The 13,036-nt window shown below is 41.7% G+C and overlaps 1 long non-coding RNA gene across 6 annotated transcripts in view; it reads right to left on the reverse strand.

Moving 5' to 3' along the window:
* The window catches only part of LOC122459258, a 49,671-nt gene extending 36,635 nt beyond the window's left edge, over window positions 1–13,036 (reverse strand). For 2 of the 6 annotated variants that reach the window (XR_006279809.1, XR_006279808.1), the window contains exons 1-3: window positions 12,933–12,977; window positions 12,013–12,050; window positions 319–385 (exon numbers count right to left, since the gene is read on the reverse strand). This is a non-coding gene — a long non-coding RNA (uncharacterized LOC122459258). Of the gene's footprint in view, window positions 1–318; window positions 386–12,012; window positions 12,051–12,932 lie in introns of all 6 variants that reach the window. The other 4 variants (XR_006279806.1, XR_006279807.1, XR_006279805.1 and 1 more) reach the window with 4 other exon arrangements.

The following is a 13,036-nucleotide window of genomic DNA, read 5'->3' on the forward strand; positions in this document are numbered from 1 at the left end:
CCTGGAAGTTAGAGCCCTCCCACAGCCTGCCAGTGGAATGCAGAGTAGGCAGATTGGCAGGAAATCAGACAGGTTTCAGAATACTGCCTGGTTTCTGAGGAACTTCATCAAAATCAAACCCACTCCCCAAAGTGTTTTGAGTTCAACAAATTAGCAAATTCCAACAAAAAATGTTCACTGGATTTTTTCCAACCAGATCTAACCAAGACCCCATTGCGTGATGGGCTGTACAAACACGTACCAAACCTGAAACAGTTTACAATCTAAGTAATCTAAACTTCATCTACACACCTCCTTAGATAATTTTTAATTGCTTACTTTTTCAGCCATCAAAACTCCATTCTTCAGCCAACCGAAAGCCTGGATTTGCTTTGTGTTTCTTAGACTTAAAAAAAAAAAAACACAAACAAACTTTTATTCAAGTCTAGTACTGCGATGTAAATGCTGCAGTTGTAGGAAACATTCTGAAATGCTTCCCAATAGGTTCAAATGGACAGGGAATAAAGAGTATTTACTTTAATGAACTGGGGAGTAAAGTGCTAAAGAGTAATGAGACAATCACTTCTGAATTTTTTATCCAGAGTTTTGTCTGATTTGTCAGGTGGATTAAACTAATATTTTTGCACTCAAATGTAAATCCGTAGAATGCCTTTTAAATAGGCCTTAATTCCTCTCCTCAGTGATTTTCCTTCATCTCTTGTCTGCTAGATTGTCACATGGAGGAGTCCTTCTACCCTAATCCCTCCACTATGCCACCACATTTCTAGCACTATTCACCAGAACAGACAGATTCCCTTGTCATGAAAGGGGAGCCTTGTAGCATATGAAGACCCGGAAACAGATTAGAACTAAAAAGGGAGGTCTCCAGACTGATTTACATAGACCAGTGTTTCTCAATGGTCAATCCATGGATTGGCACCAGACCCTGAGATCTCCCTGACAGTTTAGGAAGGCAGCAAGCCAGTCCCTGGTATCAGAAAGGTTGAAAAACACTGACCCAGACAACTAAGCAGCCTCCATCTTAGGAAAAATTCCTCACATGCTATGTGCAGCAAGCTCACACCACCTAGGGCTTCTAATGGTAAATAGCTATGCTCACATTGGCCACCATGGGGTAATAAGCATAACAAAAATACCTACAACATTAGAAGTCCCCTACTATAGGCTACTTCATGTTTGAGCCAAGGTCTGTGACAATGGATCTTTCTCTGACAATGGATCTTTAAGGGAGGGCTTCACAGGGACTGTAAAATTAGAGACAGGCTTGTACTGTTAGACATCTGCCTTTGGGAGCTCCTACTCTAAGACAGCAATAAGAGACACTTATTGCCATAGATACACGAGATGTTCCACTACCTTCCAGAGGGGATTTCCTCCTCATTCCTCTTCCTACACCAACGATGTAAATTTGCCATGGTCTCCCCTTTGACAAGAGATTGTAGAAATGTCCCATGCGCTAACATTAGCTCTAAAGTTACTGCTGAGTGTCCGATTATTCTTTTAGGATGCTTGCTAGAGGCGTGGAAAAGTGATAAACTAGAAAGCCTGTCTCAGGCCTAATGTAATGAAGAGGAACCCTTCTCTTAGAACTTCACTCTTCATTAGAGCTACCTATTCCATGAGTGCCCCAGAAAATGTAACTCTCAAGCTTATACTGCTGCATTTGATTTTTTAATATGTTTTTAAGCCCAAATGAAGGGAGAGAAACAGTGGGAAGCAGACCTGGGAGTTGTCTGTCTGGAGACATGTAGAGAATGAGCAGGCCAGTTTAGCAACAAGGGCGCACAGACATCTAGAGAAGGGGAGTAGTAGTTACTAGCCATGCTCAATAGTACAGAAAGTTTTCATTACAGGCAAGCACTTTTACAAGTTCCATATATTCACCATTTGACAGCTGAGCCAATCAGCACAAGGAAGTTATAAATATGGAGACAGCCCTGTGGGCTCAACCACTGACCAATGCAGAACCAAGAAATCTGTGTGCCATGAAGGCTGAATTCCAGTACCCTTATTTTGAATTCAAGCTACAGATTTCCTATCTTGCTGAAAACCAGGGAGACAGTCACCTATTAGCTCAGGGACTAGAGTATGTTACTGTCTGCAAGATTCTTTGGACTTTTGTTTTGCTGAAGATTGTGAAGTTCTTGGCGTGGGAACTAAAAACATGGCCATTCCCCTCTAGCTCTGGATAACCTAGGTGACACTCACAAACACTGTGCCACCCTATAGAGATGAAGAAATTATTTCTTCAAGTGAACTAAAGTGAATATGCTCTGTTGAAACCTTGCACTACTCAGGTACACTATTTCACAGATGTCTGGTGAGTTTTGATATAGCTCTCAGGTGACATTTTACTTGCCTGCTCTGCTGTTTTCTTGACTATTTCATCCTCTGCACCTGGGGAAGTTTCATCTCGTCTCCAGTTTGTCTGGGTTGTATTTTTTCTTAAATTATTTACCCTTAACTGTATTTTAAGGTAGAAAGGGGTGGGGTGTGTAACCTCACTCATGGTATTTTTAACAGACTCTCTCACTCTGGATCGGTGTTATACCCTATTTTCAAGGGAGACCAACTTAATAGCTTAATCTAGAAAGGCTAGACACAGAATTCTACAAATAGCAAGTTCCATCACCAAGTGCCCACTGCTAAATCCTGGGAACAGTCCCAATTCTAAGGGGCATTTTAAGCTCTGTTGTTTAAGAGTAGGTTTTAGAATATGTTTTGCATTTCCACCTCCTGGGTTTGTTTTTTTACATGAAAGGACACACGCAACTATAAATGTTGTATCCCAGCAGGATTTTACTTAGTGGGAGTGAGTCAAAGTTCAAGAACCATTGAATGGGAGGATGTCACATTTCATCCATTTAACTTTTCAGGCAGATATCTGCAAGCAATTTTGTGTAAGATCAAATTTCATTTCAAATGAGAATTCAGGATCTGTTATAAAGGGAAATAGAGCATCAGCATAGATAACTCTTTTATGTACATGGAATATAATGTTATTGGAGCTGAGTGAATACTGCGAAATAAATTCTGGGAATATGTTTGAGTTTTAAATGCATGTGCTGTAACTGGGTTCACTCCCCTGTGTGTTCATTTCTTGGTGAAATTCACAAGTGTGTGAAAGGCCCATATACCTCGTAAGTCCCAGTCAAGATCTCAGAAGAAATTCATCTCTTTGTTAAGACTGGGCTTAGGGATGAATTTCACAGCCTTGGAATATTAGGATTTTTGCTAAAATATCACAGCATAAATATTAAGTCACAGACAGTGAATTTTCAGTTCATGAAGTTCTAGGACTCTCACCTTATCCAATCACAGAGCACACAATATGACCTGACTCCAATCTAAACAGCTCATATTTTGAATATTAAGTATTTGCAGATCACGAACAATCTTTAATAAGTACATTCAAGAAAATTCATGTTTGTGAACACTTCATTAGGAGAAAGAGGTGACAGTCCAATCATTTTAACTAGTTGGCTCAAATCTAGCTTCCATTTACTCAACAGGCTATTCCAGGGGTTGCCAACAGAGGGGGAAAATGGTCACAAATTTGAGTAGACATCAAGGAGCAGTAACTACTTTGCCCTGGTCGGATTACTGGTTGGAGGTGAGCGTCTCGTGGGGCAACAAGGATGTCAGCATACAAAATGTTGAGAATCCCTCTGCTATTCAGACAAAATGATATAGCAGCCATCTCAGGGCATGAACTCTGCCACAGGAGCGAATGAGCAATGAGTCTGTTGACCCTCCGGAGTGTTCCCAGAGTCTGCAATGTCAGGGACTCCTGTGAGCCATCAGATTGGTAACTGCATGAATATTTGTGCACCAGAACTGTTAAATACTATACCCTTGCCACTGTCTGCCCTGCTTGAGGGAAAAGGCAGTCTATATACTGCCCTCCTCCAGAGAGCACCTCCCAATTGTCTAGAAGAAAGGAGAGTCTCCCACACCCCACACTACAGGATTCCTGATCCTGGGCCCTTAAAAGAACAGCATCCCAGTGTTCACCCCCGCCCTTTACCCAACATTCAACTCCTAATTCCCTGGGACTGCTTTCTCTCTTTCCCTTTCAGGCCATTTCCTGGCCCTTTGTTCATTCCAACTCCCTGGAATAGGGTCTTCTACCCTCCCCCCACCACTCAAAGGGCCACTCAAAGTATGCTCCATTACACAATCTAAATCAAGGATGGGCAAACTACAGTCCACGGGCCAGACCCAGCCCGCCATCCATTTTAAACCAGCTTTTGACCTCTTGCTGGGGAGCGGGGTCTGGGGCTTGCCCCTCTCCAGCCAGAGGTAACTCCACACCGCTCCTGGAAGTGGCCACATGGCCCCGCTCTGGCACTCCAGCCAGGTCACAGGGTTGGGGGCAGCCCCACATGGCTCCCAGAAGCAGCAGCATGGTTCCCCTTGGGGTCCTAGGCACCCCAATGGCCCCACTCCAATGGCCCCCTCTGGCACTCCAATGGGAGCTGAAGGGGCGGTGCCTGTGGACTGGACGGTGTGCAGAGCTGTCTGGCCATGCCTCCATGTAGGAGCCAGAGAAGGAACATGACGCTGCTTCCAGGAGCCGCTTGAGGTAAACGGCGCTCAGAGTCTGCACCCTGAGCCTCTCCTCATGCCCCAACTCCCTGCCACAGCCCTAATCCCCCTCCCACTCTCCAAACCCCTCAGTCCCAGCCCAGAGCATCCTCCTGCACCCCAAACTCCTTATCGCCAGCCCCACCCCAGAGCCCACACCCTCAGCAGAGCCCTCAGCTCCCCGGCCATGCTTCCCCACCCCAAACGGGAGCCCCCTCCCACACCCCAACCCTAACCCCCTGAACTCCTCATTTCTGGCCCTACCCCGGAGCATGCACCCCCAACCAGAGCCCTCATCCCCTCCCACACCCCAACCCCAATTTTGTGAGCATTCATGGCCCACCATACAATTTCTGTTACCAGATCAAAAGATCTAAATACTTGCATTGACCAATCTCACTGACTTCCCCTGGGGTTGTATATGTTCATATCTAGGTTTCTAGACTTGGACACCCAAAAGTAAAGGCCCCTGTGGACATCTGGTAACAAACCACAGAGGCAGATTAACCCTTTCTTGGCCTGATCTGACATTAAAATATGGCCTACTCCAACTGAGGGAAGGAAGTATACTCATTGCCCCTCCCAACTTGGTGCAGACAATCAGGAAACCATCCATATGCTCTAACAAATCACAAGACCAAGTTAAATAAAGAGGAGAACAATTATTTTTGAAAGTAATATGTCTTTTCCATATGTCAGTCTAAATTCAGCCACCACAAAATTAAGCAGGTCACAGAAGAAGCCAGTGTCAGAAATACATTGCATAATTCAGAGCCTATGTCCTCACCTTCATCTGCTCAAACACAATACAGCTCATTTTCCCCAATAGGAATCTATTGCCCTGAGTTAAACTAGCCATAAATATGTTGACCTAATGGTTTCATTTTTTGGTACTGTGCGCATAGTTACATAAAAATCTCATCCAAAAGCCTCTCAGAGAGTGATCAGAGAGGCTTAAAATTGTCTTAATTTCTATTTTCTTCCCCAATCCTCTAATCTTCATGTGTAGATTCCCTCTAGGCTTCCACTCACTCATCACCATGTAATTTACACTTGCATACCCACAACACATCAAATCTGAATTTGGACCACTGAAATGTAAGAGAGCTTAATGGAGTCCAAGCTGATGTACGCAGAGGAGCTACAAAAAGGAGCAAACAAAGAAAAATCAAGTAAGAGAAAGTTTAGTAATGCAGACATGAAAATAGGCAACCTCTTATTGAAGTTTCAAGTTGAAATAAGTTCCAAGTTAGGGGCTCAAGGTGGAATCCAAAGAGCCACAGATTTAAAAACCAATATAGGAAAATATGGGCTTGTTATTTTCTCTTTTGATCAGTGTTTGATGAGAAACAGGTCCTGTACAAGGGAAAAAGAAGGTAAGTTTATTATTTGAATCTGGGGTGCAGAAGCAAGTAGCTTTTCTTCGATAATACAGGTTTTAGAGTAGCACTACAGCACTACAAAGCAGATCTCTGATAGTCACTGGCATGCTGGAACATCAACCATAGCGAGGAGATAATTTCCATGATCAAATTATGCAAAATACATTTTAGTTTGTGAACACTTTAAATCTGGGCATTTTATCTGTTAAAGTGTTTAAACATTTGTTTTAAACATTTATATGCAGGAACATTTTGTTATGTGTATATATGGAGTTGTACAGAATCCAAATATTTTTTCTGGAAATTGAAGTTTAACTTCTTCCAAGCTCTGTTTCTTTACTTGACATACTGGCACAACATCTGGAGTAAAACAGAGATGTTGATAAAAAACCTTTTTATAGCATTCTGGGAATAATTAAAACAAGATTTATACTCCTTTTGCCTGTGTGAGGTTGGTGGCACTCGAAGTAACAGCACACACTGTATGACATACTGCATAAACTATATGGCACAGATACTTACACCATCTTAAACCATATATAGGGTATATGAGATATTCACTTGGGTCATTTTTTTAGGATGATCATAAAACTTCTCTCCTACAGGCATTTTAGTATTTGATTTAATTAACTGTCCTGTGTTGTTTTACTCATGGTAGTCTACCAATTTCACAGCCAGGACTTCCTCACTTAGTTCAAGTTTATAAATTAATATTTTAATGTTGAGAATAAGGATGAGGCACAAGCAATAAAGTTAATCAATACAATATTAGAGAGAGTGCATTATCCAGAGATCAATGCTTTTTAGGATTAGATTCCCAAAGACTTATTAAAAATAAGTTCAGTCTGAAAGTAGGTTTCAGTGGAGTCCAGATTGCCCCCCAAAGATACTAGAAGAAGTTCTATACTTAACATTTTTTAAAGAAGAAGTTAAAGATCCAGAGAGAATTAGTTAAGGGATCCAGATGTCCCCTTCCCCCACATCCTGAGCCCCTCATTTCTGGCCCCACCCCAGAGCCCACACCCCCCAGCTGGAGCCTTCACCACCCCCACACACCAACCTCCTACCCCAGCCTTGAGCCCCCTTCCACAACCCAAACCCCTCATCCCCAGTCAGAACCCTCACCCCCTCCCACACCCCAACCCCCGTCCTAGTCTGGTGAAAATGAGCAAGTGAGCAAGAGTGGGGGAAAGCAAGCGATGGAGGGAGGAGGGATGGAGTGAGTGGGGGCAGGGCAGGGACAGGGCAAAAGTGTTCCATTTCTGCAATCAGAAAGTTGGCAACCCTATCCTCTAGCAAATGTTATGAGGCCCACCAATGCGAGGCTACCCCCTCTTGCAGTTGTTAACTAATTAACTAAACTAAGGAGGTTTATATATTGGGACGGCAGTTATACCCAAGCTGTACACAGGGCTACTAGACTTTGGAGGAGAATGGACAGGAGTTGGGAGATGCTTTCATCCACAGTAACACCTTTAAGGGCTAGAAGTTTTGTGGGTGATATTTTGATCCCATTGAAGTCTATGGCAAAACTCTGATTAATTTCAGTGGAGCTAGACTTTCAACTTGCATTTAGAAAATGTAAAGTTTTAAAGATTTTCATGTTAATAAAAGGCAACTCCATTCCGTGTCTCTTCTGTGGTTTCTTTAATCTGCTGTCCCCCCTCTCCATGCCCTATGATTCCCTGCATCTCTTCCTTTAATGGCCTCCAGTTTCCTGATCAAGAGCGTATACCCTTTCTCACAGAACCTACTTCCCCCAGGGCCACACTATTGCTCTGCAGAAAATAAAGCCTCCAAACCATCCCTCCACATGCCCCCCAAATCCAGGTCTCATTTAGTACACTACACACCTGGACACATCTCTGTATCTGTGTGACCTGGAACATACCCTGGGCAATAGGAGAGAAGCAAAAGGGCACAACAATCAAAACTACTGTGTCCTTCCACTTTTCCCACATTTTTGTTCATAATTTATGCACCATGGCCAACATGTAGGGGTTTCTGCAACCTTATTTTCCTTCTCCCTGTCCCCACAAAAAGAGAGCAAGACAGCAGCTAAGGTTAGGTTACTGTGGTTGTAGGGCAAAAGTCCCAAGTGGTGTTAATTCAGAAAGTCCCTGGTAACCAATAGGGTCCATATGCCATTTCCTTTGTTCTCAGGTCTATTGCAAAAAACAAGATGTAAGCTTTGTTTACATTTGCTTGAAAGATGGTTTTTATACCTTTATCATGTCATACTAACATCCCCAATGCAGCCTGGAAACTGAATGAAACAGACAGACAGTCCACCCAGTAGAGATATGGAAGACACCTCCTCTTCCCCCATCCACCACCACACAGAAATACCACCACCACTTCCTTCCCAAGCAAGAAGAACTTTCCTTCACTCTTCTGTGTTACATACCCAAATCCATCTCATATACTGTTACAGGAGGGTTGGTGGTAACAGAACAATGCCAGAGAATGAAGGTCATTTACATTACTGATAACAGCCCAAAGTGGATTTGGATGAAAGAGAAATACAATTGTATTTTATGTGTATAGGTAAATAATTTATTTTACTTTGGGAGGGAAGGAAGGAGACAGAATTGAAGGACCGAGCAGGAAAGACAAAAAAAAAATTCAGCATACATTAGCCCCTGAGATAGAGCACACAGTTTCCCTACCAGGATTGCTCCTGGCAACACTGGGGTGAATAGAGATGGTCAGGAATTTTTTGATCACACTTTTTCATTGAAAAATGCCATTTTGTTGAAACTGATGTTTGTTTGAGGAAAGGGTCAGTTTTGACTAAACTTCTATTGGGAAATTTTCAGGTCCAGAATGGATATTTGGTCAAGAGAGGGACCAGGGACTTGAATTTAAGTAGTCCATGTCCTGGGTGAGTGCCTTTACCTTATGGCTATTGGCTATTTTGGCAGTCTCTTTATTTCAAGATCTTTGAAAGGTCTCAGGTTTGTCCTGATGCCAAATAGGATAGTTTTTTGAAATCACTATTAATTTTGCCGGTCAGGAAAACCATTTGCAGCCCAGCCCTAGTTAAGAATGGGTTGGAATCCCCTTTGGCATTTAATGCATTGATTAGGACTAGCTTATTTTCATCAACCAAACATTAAATACTGAGCCAGCAGAGATAGGTGAGAACAGACAAAGTAACAGGATACAATGCAAGTTGGAAGAATTTATACATCTATTCATTTTAAAAAAGAGTTGAAGCTAGGGGAAGAAGAAAAGGAGTACTTGTGGCACCTTAGAGACTAATAAATTTATTTGAGCATAAGCTTTCGTGAGCTACAGCTCACTTCATCGGATGCATGTTGAAGGATAGCCACTCTCAGGTCTGTAATCGTGTGACCGGAGAGATTGAAGTGTTCTCCGACTGGTTTTTGAATGTTATAATTCTTGACATCTGATTTGTGTCCATTTATTCTTTTACATAGAGACTGTCCAGTTTGACCAATGTACATAGCAGAGGGGCATTGCTGGCACATATCACATTGGTAGATGCGCAGGTGAACAAGCTCTGATAGTGTGGCTGATGTGAATAGGCCCTATGATGGTGTCCCCTGAATAGATATGTGGACACAGTTGGCAACAGGCTTTGTTGCAAGGATAGGTTGCTGGGTTAGTGGTTCTGTTGTGTGGTTGCTGGTGAGTATCTGCTTCAGGTTGGGGGGCTGTCTGTAAGCAAGGACTGGCCTGTCTCCCAAGATCTTTGAGAGTGATGGGTCGTCCTTCAGGATAGGTTGTAGATCCTTGATGATGCGTTGGAGAGGTTTTAGTTGGGGGCTGAAGGTGATGGCTAGTGGCGTTCTGTTGTTTTCTTTGTTGGGCCTGTCCTGTAGACCTGAGAGTGGCTATCCTTCAACAACAACAAAAAACTCGTTGGAGTCTGTTTTTGAAGAGACTGCTGAATTGGAATTAATTTGTAAACTGGACACAATTAACTTAGGCTTGAATAGAGACTGGGAGTGGATGAGTCATTACATAAACTAAAACTATTTCCCCATGTTATTTCTCTCCCCACCCCACCCCCCACTGTTCCTCAGACGTTCTTGTTAACTGCTGGAAATGGCCCACCTTGATTATCACCACAAAGGTTTTCCTCCTTTCCCCCCCACCTCCTGCTGGTAATAGCTCATCTTAAGCGATCACTCTCCTTACAATGACAGGTTTCAGAGTAGCAGCCGTGTTAGTCTGTATTTGCAAAAAGAAAAGGAGTACTTGTGGCACCTTAGAGACTAACAAATTTATTAGAGCATAAGCTTTTGAGCTACAGCTCACTTCATCAGATGCATTTGGTGGAAAAAACAGCTATAGCTCACGAAAGCTTATGCTCTAATAAATTTGTTAGTCTCTAAGGTGCCACAAGTACTCCTTTTCTTTCTCCTTACAATGTGTATGATAAAACCCATTGTTTCATGTTCTCTGTGTATGTATATATAAATCTCCCCCCTGTATTTTTCACTGAATGCATCCGATGAAGTGAGCTGTAGCTCACAAAAGCTTATGCTCAAATAAATTTGTTAGTCTCTAAGGTGCCACAAGTACTCCTTTTCTTTCTCCTTACAATGTGTATGATAAAACCCATTGTTTCATGTTCTCTGTGTATGTATATATAAATCTCCCCACTGTATTTTTCACTGAATGCATCCGATGAAGTGAGCTGTAGCTCACAAAAGCTTATGCTCAAATAAATTTGTTAGTCTCTAAGGTGCACAAGTACTCCTTTTCTTTTTTTTGCAAATACAGACTAACACAGCTGCTACTCTGAAACCTAGGTGAAGGAGAGAACTGGTGCACTGTTACAAAGCGAATGGCAACCTAAGCCTTGTAGCATGTCTAAATTAAAATAAATTTCACAATTAGTCCCCCAGTGAAACAATCAGACTGAAGTCAAGTCTAAGCCCTGCTTTGTTCTTGGCTAAGTTTTAGACAAATTTCTATTTAAACTAAAACGGCTGTAATGTTAACTTGAGTTCAGCTGTTTGGACTATCTTGATTTATCTTTGAGAGACAAGGTGCACGAGGTAATATTTTTTACTGGACCAACTTCTGTTGGTGAGAGAGACAAGCTTTCGAGTGAGGCTAAGCTCTTCAAACCTGGGTTTGATTTATATTTGGCAGATTAGTTTAGTCTTGAAACAGCAGTCCACCTAGTTTCAGTTTTAAATATTGATATTGCAAAGGAGTTGCATCAGAACTGCTAACATAAAAAAAGAAAGTCATAGATACAAAGCTGGTAAGAAAATTATAAGCTTGTGAGTGGTCTCATAGAAAATACTGAATTACTTTAAATAGTAAATAATTTAGGTCTTAATTCTGCCACCATTATTTCCTGATCCCATAAGAGCTCAGATACCTCTGTGGGCTAACTGTTGGCAATGCTGTTCTTTTAATGGCAACCACTCTTCAGGTAAGGTTTCAGAGTAGCAGCCGTGTTAGTCTGTATTCGCAAAAAGAAAAGGAGTACTTGTGGCACCTTAGAGACTAAAAAATTTATTAGAGCATAAGCTTTCGTGAGCTACAGCTCACTTCATCGGATGCATTTGGTGGAAAAAACAGAGGGGAGATTGATATACACACACACAGAGAACATAAAACAATGGGTTTATCAGACACACTGTAAGGAGAGTGATCACTTAAGATAAGCCTTGCTTGTCACCATGAAAGGTTTTCCTCCTTTTCCCCCCTCCCGCTGCTGGTGATGGCTTATCTTAAGTGATCACTCTCCTTACAGTGTGTATGATAAACCCATTGTTTTATGTTCTCTGTCTGTGTGGTATATAAATCTCTCCTCTGTTTTTTCCACCAAATGCATCCGATGAAGTGAGCAGTAGCTCACGAAAGCTTATGCTCTAATAAATTTGTTAGTCTCTAAGGTGCCACAAGTACTCCTTTTCTTCTAGTAAGGGATCTGTATGAGTTACCTGAAGGCTGAACGTAAATACCCTTTGTAACTTTGAGTATTCTAGATACCAAATATTCTGCTTCTTTCAATTACATTAATAAACACTTTTGTTGAAGTCTCTTTACTCACCAGCCTCAAGATATATGATTGCTCCCAGGAACTCTTATCTAAAAAGGGACATATCTATGTTACAGTTTAACTTGAAAGTGTCATACCCGCTTAACTTTCTCATTTAAAAATTGAGCTGACCAAAGAATTCATAGCAAAAATAAGTTGTTCTATGAACCTAGATTCTTTCTATTAATGAATTCTACTTGAGCAGCTGATTTTATTTGTTGACTAACAAATGATTTCTTACAGTAGATCATGTAAAATACCACTGGAAGAGTCCATAGAGCTATAACTTTTGGCTAATCTCATATTACAAGGGACTATAATCACCTGGCATTTTCAACACTTACTTGACTCTTCCATGGGAAGTTAGCACAGTATTTTAGAAGCCTTTTAAAGTCCTTTGCAGAAGCCTTAAAATATAATTATAAAAACATTTTCATGCATGTTTACCCCTAATGAATTCAAGTGCTATAGAGTCAAGCAGGGGGCAGATCTTAACGGTAGTGATTTGAAATATGCTTAATAAAAGCCATAAATAACAAAATCAAAAAAATTTTTACCTATGGTAACTAAAGCCACTCTGATTTCTTTTATACACTAGCATCAACTCCATCCACAATATTAAACCATGTAGTTTTCATACGCTGGTTGCTTCTGATAGCATGTAGAAAAAAGACTGCAACCAGATACTCATTTTTCCACATGGTCAGATGATATAAGGGTCTGCCAAGAGGCTTCGGGTAGAACAATAGATATGAAAGTTCACTACAGGATCATGGCTCGAACTACTCTTTTCCACCATTCTGTAGTGTTTTATTGGAGAGGTTCTGCTACTAACTCAGACTACCTAACTAACAAATTTGGCAAAAGTCTCCAGGTTATTCTTCCCATGTAGTTGCACTTAATAGAAAGGGGGAAACAAACCCCAAAATCACCTGTTTCTACAGAGTTCCTTACTATAGTATCTAGGCAGCAAACCCCCAGCCTCAACCTCTCTTCTCTGACTGCATAATGCCCTTCTAAATTGGCTCAATCAGCT

Source organism: Dermochelys coriacea, chromosome 3 (assembly GCF_009764565.3).
Source record: "Dermochelys coriacea isolate rDerCor1 chromosome 3, rDerCor1.pri.v4, whole genome shotgun sequence".
Lineage (NCBI taxonomy): Eukaryota > Metazoa > Chordata > Testudines > Dermochelyidae > Dermochelys > Dermochelys coriacea.